Below are 7,726 nucleotides of genomic sequence, written 5' to 3'. Positions count from 1 at the left end.
ATTTTCTTTTCTTTTTCTTTTGTTTTTCCCTGTGCTCTGTTTTGTTTCTTGTCTTTTTTTCCCCTTCACAGTAGCTCCCATTGCTCCTCAACTATCACTGTTCAGCACAGTCCCATCTCCACCACAGATCGGCTGAGCCCAGCCTCCACCTGCCATCCATCAACCTCCCCAACCCCCAAATTGATGTATCTCGATTTGGTTTTTTCAAAACCTGATCTGTCAACATCAGTTCGCTCCTCCATCACACATACCTCACCACGATGCTCTACAGCCTCCCCGCTCCCCAACGCAACCATCTGAACCTCCGTCCGGCCAACACTCGTCAGAGCGTGAGCCACACGTGCCTGAGAGTGGATCTCACTTGTGAACGCGTGGTACACACGCTTCGAAGTGTGGATAGCTGTCATCCACGTGTGGCTACTCCGATCTGTCCTTCGCCCGCCTACCTCCACCCCTACCGCTGTTTTGTGGTTTTTTGCTCCTTTGATTTTGGCCCTCCAATCTCCATCACCGGCGTGTGTACTTCACGCTCCGATGAATGGCTTACACTCGCCGGCCCAGAATCTCGCTCTATTGCTCATGCTGCTGAAGGGTTTTTGCTTTCTTTATTGTATTTTGCTTTGCTTTGTGTCTTGTATTTCTGTTTGTTGTGTTTTGTTGTTTTTTTGTGGGTATTTATCTCCTTAAGCTACTCTAGTTTGATTTTTTTGTGGAGATTGCTTCATCAACCGAAGATCGGTACTCCCTTACAGCAGATCCAGATGGGAATTCATTGCCTCTCCTTCAACAGCTTCCTTTTGGAGGGTGTTGTTGTTTCAAAGCTAGTCAGGTCTTTGGCTTGCTTAAAACACTACTTTGATGGTGCCATTTCTTGGTCTGTTGACCAAGATCCAGAGGACCGGGCCATTTTTTGGCCCATTTCCTATTTGTTTGTATTTTCTGCATTGTATTATTATTTTGGGTTTGTTGTTGGGGAGCCTAACCCTATTTCGGTTTTTTGATTCATGTACCCTTTCCTTATTTGCCCAGAAAATAATATATATATACTTGATTGATGCCATTTGGTCAAGAGATTTGAGGGACAGCAGCACTTCGTAGAGAGAAAAAAAATTAGAGAATGAAGAGAGGTCAGTAGCTCTGAAACTCTTGGAGAATTACGAGATTATTCTCTTTTGTGTGAAAGTGAGCTTGGGTGTATTGAGACTTTTGGGTTTAAGTGGTTTATTTGTACTACTTTTTGTACTCCATCATTTTGTTAGTGAATTTTTTCTGGATTGTCTCTGCCAGTGGATATAGGCTTATTAAGCCGAACCACTTAAATTTTGGTGTCCTGTGTGATTGATTGTTATTTTATTATTCTGCTATTTTTTTGCTTCATTTGTGATCCTAGGATTATTTTATCTCAACATATGATAATTGCTATGTCTCGGACATAAATTTTCATTGCATAGGCCTGTTTGTTGGGGGAAATTTCGTTTTTTATTGGCATTAAATGAAACCCCTCTTCGGGGAGAGGAAATAGGATCCTTGTCCCTTGTGGGGGGCATCACCCTGAGTGAAAGAAATTATTTATAAAGATATAGAAAAATATAAAGCTCAGACAAAGCAAAGGAGAGAGGAGGTGGCCTATGGGGGAGGGTGGATTCTCTGTGTCTCTCCTGCATCTCATAAACAATGCCATGGATTAGTCGCGTAAGGGGCACAAATACTAGCATATAGCATAGGGAATCGAATAATAACGACTCTCAAAGCACGCTTGACGCCTCCGTTCTTCATAGAGCTACTCGAGCAATAATAGTTAAAATAGCAATAGAGAAAGCTTTTTCTATACACACTTGCCTTTAAATATTATTATTTTTATTATTATTATATTCTTGTTAAGACTTAATCAAAGGATAAAACAAACAAAAACAATAAACAAACAAAAAAAGTAATAATTTGGTCAAGTGAATATTTAATTTCTCTAGTGTACATGTTATAGTGAATAACACCAAATTGTTATTCACTATAACAATAAATGTATTTTAGCAAATATGGAGCAGCTATACTTGAGCAATTAATATAGTTAAAGTTAGCTAATATTACCATTTTAGTTTGTCTGTTAGAGCTGCTCTTAATGAATTGATTGTAATTTATTTAAGGCAATAGAGTCCACCCTATATCATCTTACTAATTTAGAAGTGGCTAGTTGGGGAAACCTATTTAGTTGATTGTGATTATTTAAGGCAATATAGATAGTCTACCCTTTATCAACTTGCTAATTTAGAACTAATAACTATTGAGACATTTTATTGAAGATAAATAATATTTAGTAAACTCACATACTACTGTCATACAACTATAATGATATATATGGCAATGAAAATCTGTCATTGAATCAATAAGGGCTTATAACAAGAAGAAGCTAAATTATCACATTTTGTTGGATTTGTCACCTTCCATGTTTATTTCATGTTTTCCATGCTACTTCTCATGCTGATTTGTTACCTTTGGTGATTGTTAAACTGGTTCCTAGCTAGCATATAACTCATTTACCCTACCAAAAAGAGGTGGAAACAATATATCTATAAATGAAGAGGAAGTAGCTTCTTTAGGTACGCTCATTCAATCATTTAGCCAATACTCTGCCCGTTTAGTCTCATTTTTCCTTTCCTTCATCTATTCTTTATTGACTTAAGAATCAGAGATGGTTCCACCAATACCCTTGGCGAGCCTTTCTGACCTTTCAGTATTCTTTGTAGATCTCCTATGCCAAGCGTTTCGTGTGTGGCCATTGTTTTAACAGTTGGCACCTTTTTTCAAGGCTTCCTATGTGACCTCTACTGTCTCCCTCTCTCAAAATAGGTGGTACCATAATTGGGCACCACCTTCAAGGTGGTAGGCTGCTAAGGGTAGCCTCTTGTCCTCATTGGTCCTATGAAATTTGAAAAATTGCTCGGCCCGGCATATCCAACTCGTCAGATCCTCATTACCGCAATATCATGGAAAGCCCAGTTTAACCACCTTAAGAAATAAAGAAAAGACAAACCCAAATAAGGAAAAATACAGTTTTTTCCGTCCCTTATTGATTTCTTGCTCTATGAGTTTGTTTGGAATTGTGTTAGAGCATTCCTAATAGCCTCACCAAATTTTACTCACCAAAATGATCAAAAGTATACTTCTCTCTATTTTAACAACTCACCTCACTACAAAAAAAAAAAAAAAAGAATTTTTTCCTGACATGCATTTTTTGACATGTTAGGTGGTTTGACACGTTAGAAAATGTTATTGACGTGGCTTTTTGGTCGTGTGTCAAGCGTTAAAATTTTGGGCGTTAGAAACGAAAAATTTATGACGTGTTAGACGTAACACATCAGAATTTTTTGATGTGTCAAAATTGGCACGTCAGAAATTTTTTTGACGTGTTAGATTTAACATATCAGAAATTTTTCTGACGTGTCATAACGTGACACGTTAAAAAATTTGGTGATTTTTAAAATTTTGTTTTTTCCCCCCACCCCTATATATTTTTTGAATTTTTTCGAAGCTGTACCCGAATTTTGAATTACAATTAACCTGATATACGATTTATCTATCGATCCATACAAATATCATAATTCACATCCATCAATGTCGATCACAGACTATCAACCAAAACTAGCTTCAAGACACAAATAATGACATATATACCAAGTGCAAATGGCCAACCACAAACACCAACCATAAATAACATAATATACACCAATAAAACTATCTCTGTTATCATATATATCTAACTACGTACATCAAGAAAACTATCACAAATACAATTACATCAACAAAATAACTTATGTACAACAAGTGTGAATGGCCAACCAGACGTTCAATGCAGATCATCGACATCGACCTAAAGCTCCTTTACATGATATCCACTACCTGCAATGATAAAACAAACAATCACCAAACAATATTCACCAAACAAATGATATCCACTAGCTGCAAATGATAAAACAAACAATCATTGAGCAACGTCACTATGTAAACAAAGGACATCATACTCAACAAATTCAGATTTATATCTACACCCCCAATATATTTTCGTGATCAAATCAAATGTACCAAACAATATTCTACAAGGACCATAGTGGTCCATCTCATAATACCAAACACTTCAAATGTAAAGCTCTAACCCATATCCACCACCAAACCAACCATAACATATAAACCAAATTCAACAGGATTTACAAAATCATTAATGAGAATGACTACAACATATCCAAACTCTAAATTTAGAAGTGCACATATATATATATATATATATATATATATATATATATGTTATATATATATATAAAACCACATTGACCATTAAAAAATGTCATTACCTGATCCACTATTGACCGACGATCGCATGATCACAAAGGGTGGGGAAGCTTTGTTTTGCGCGGAGCTCGACCGCATCATTTCCTCGAGTTGGCAAAAACGGGCGTCAAACATTGCCGTCATTCGAGCCTCCTTTGCAGCCAACTCCGCATTGTTCGCAGTCATCTGCTCTGCCACTTGCTGAGCTACCCGCGCAGCTGTCTGCTCCCGCTTTGCGGCCAACAAGGCATCTATCTCTGCCTTGTGCTTTGCTCTTTCCACCTCAAGCACTCTGTCAAGACTTTCTTGTGAGATCATGGAGTGCCCGATGTTTTGTGACCGTGCTTGTGACGGTGTATAGTATGAGTGGATGTAGCCCCACACAGGCAGAATATTCGGTCTAGCCTACCAAACCCTGCCAGCGTACTCAGGCTTATTTCCAAGCGCCTGGGCGTACGCGTCGTTCGGCGCCCACCTGACCGTCTCCTCTGTCATGCTCGAAGATGCTGCAGGGTCGGTGGGTATAAGCTCCACCATCCTCTCCTATATGTTACATTAATTATTGGGTCAGTAGGTCATACTACTGTTAATCACAAATAAACTATCACATATATAAGCAAAACAACATATGAAAGATGAGTAGCATACACATCTCTCCTTGACATTTGTCATTCGGATATGCACCATCCTTCTTCTTGTGTGTGCGGATGTAATTTTGTGCACGAGTCGGAGGAGTGCCCACACGTATTGTCTGTCGACAAAATAGAACATACAAATATGTTCTTATAGATGTAAATATATATAATGTTTACATCTATAAGTGTAGGGTAAATTAGACACTGACCTCCTCATATGTCACCCTGGCGTAGCTCTTCGACCCGGTGCAATGGGGCGTATTGTTCAATGCTCACAAGCTCTTCATATATGCCACACAATCCTACACAATTAACATTCTTAATATATTAATACTAAGACATTTACAATTAATGACACTACACAAAATTATAGTATAACTCATGACCTACCTTTGTTCTTCTGGCTACACCATCTCTCCAACATGATCTCCAAGTTGACGGCATTATACTCGGCGAGCCTTACTTGCCCCACTCTCACCTGTACGATGGCTGGAGTATCGTCCGCCGTAATGGTAAGAACTTTTTTTAGCTCGTGCCTCCGAGTCCTCAACTTGGAGCCCATATCTCGGAACACGTCATTCTTTACAAGTTCCAAGTTGCACTCGGGCAGGACGAAAATGTCTACCTGCAAATTAAAAAAACCTAAAATATATGTGTATATGTATATAGATATAAAGACACATAAATATGTACAACTTAGATCGTATATATACATACATTAGGAGTGTTTGACATAATAAAATACACATACCATCAAGGCGTCCCATATATCATCCTTGGTACTCTGCAATACCTTCGTCCAGTCGTCTGGTATTCGGACATAATTGCTGCTCCTAATGATGTGTCCGGCCATTCGTCTAAACCTCACGGCGCTAAAGCCGACGGGCTACCATGAAGCATTGAGCTCAAGTATGATTCTTTTGCCGGTGGGGACCCCCGGCAACCTATGCGAGTCACGAATGGCGACCACCTCAATAATGGTGTTTCCATTTGGATCGATACTTAACAGATTAAAAATTACTGATGTAAGTTATTTAGAATTGAATACTAACTACAAGTAATTAAGACTTATATGCATGACATTTGAGCATATACACTTACTTATCATTCGGACCTGTTGAGGGCCTAACCGGTTGGTGGGAACTTGGTCGGTGGGCTACAGGTCGTCCATGGCACCTATCCCACCAGTCATGTCTTCCAAGGGCTCTGTCTCACTGTCCTCGCCACTTGCTTTGTATTTTTAAAAAAAATGTTTAGAATTTTATGAAGTTGTAGTTGCATTGAAATGTGATTGATATTGCACCAATATATTTAGAAACTAATGTTTTGATAATAAAAAAACCAAAAAAAAGACCGAAGACGTAATTTCAACAACTTTCAGAAACTTTCAAAACTTTCAATCTTTCAAAAAAACTTTTGTCCGTACCTGCGCTATGCTGGTTATATAGCCACTCCACATGGCCTTGAGAACTCTGCCCTAACTCGTTGTTTGAATACAAATCAGGTCGATACCCCATCTGAGCCATGCCTGCTGGACTGTATGGATTATGGACATGAATCTTCCCTTCTATATCACTTGAAAGTACTGGTCGATACCCGTCCTGCAGCCCCATAAGTTGAGCAACGTCTTGTTGCTCTCTGTCATCAAGGTGGTACAGATTAGACTCACGCTGGGACATAGGACCTGCCGTGACCCAAGACTGAGTCTTCAGTGTTCTTTTAGTCTCCCCCTATTACTCATGGTAACCTGTGAAAAGCAGCATACACCCAATTAATTACGTATACAATGTATGAAATATTCACTACCATATGTATGCATGACTCACATATTAAGAGTAAGATATATACTAAATTTTACCCAATGCACAACTTAATTAATTGTGTTAATGTAATGGATAGTGAACAACTACCAATATATATATATATATATATGTGTGTGTGTGAAAATATAACTCTCTGTTAATTAACAAATATAATAAATATTCATGGATATATATGCATTTGTTATATATGAGGACCCTAAATAAAAGAAAACTAGGTTATTTGATAAAAAAAATATTAAGCATTAATTGAACTCCTGCTTCTAGAAATGGCACTTCAGTTTTTAAAATTGCTATTTATATTAATTTTCTTGCAATCTAATTAGCCAATTTATTAATAATTTGTTTTAGTGTTTTTATTTTTATTTTTTATTTTTAAGTGATTTCAGTTTTTTTTCTTTTCTTTCTAACATAAAGTTATTCCATGATACAGAGTTGTCCAAAGAGAGCGAAAGGGGGATTACTTTCCCAGTCCAAATCTAGGAATCAGGATTAACGTTGTCTACTTCTGTAAAGGGAGAGACAGAGAAGGCAAACAATCTCAAGGCCTCCATAGATATGATCCTCTTAATTTATAATTTCCATACTTCCAGACCCCCAAATTCAATTTCCCATTAAATACAGCCAAATTTTCTCTCTCGCTCTCACTCTCTCTCAAGGATATAACTTTGGCTAATTGATGAATCCAAAATTTGAAAAAAAAAGAAAAAGAAAAAGAAACAAGCTACCATGCATCATCAATAGGAGATGTTTTATTACTTATTAGGAGATGTTTTAGATATAATTAAAATGATTATCAAACAATAGAAAAAGACTAATTCTTGATAGAGAGGCAAATGGAATTGACTTATATTATTGAGACTCTCCTTCCCAGCACCAATCAATAACTATGCATGATAATCAAACAATCTAATTCCTTCTCACAAATCCCCATAAACGAAAAGTACTCAA

This window comes from Corylus avellana, chromosome ca2 (assembly GCF_901000735.1).
Source record: "Corylus avellana chromosome ca2, CavTom2PMs-1.0".
In the NCBI taxonomy this organism is placed as follows: Eukaryota; Viridiplantae; Streptophyta; class Magnoliopsida; order Fagales; family Betulaceae; genus Corylus; species Corylus avellana.
This window is presented reverse-complemented; position numbering follows the sequence as displayed.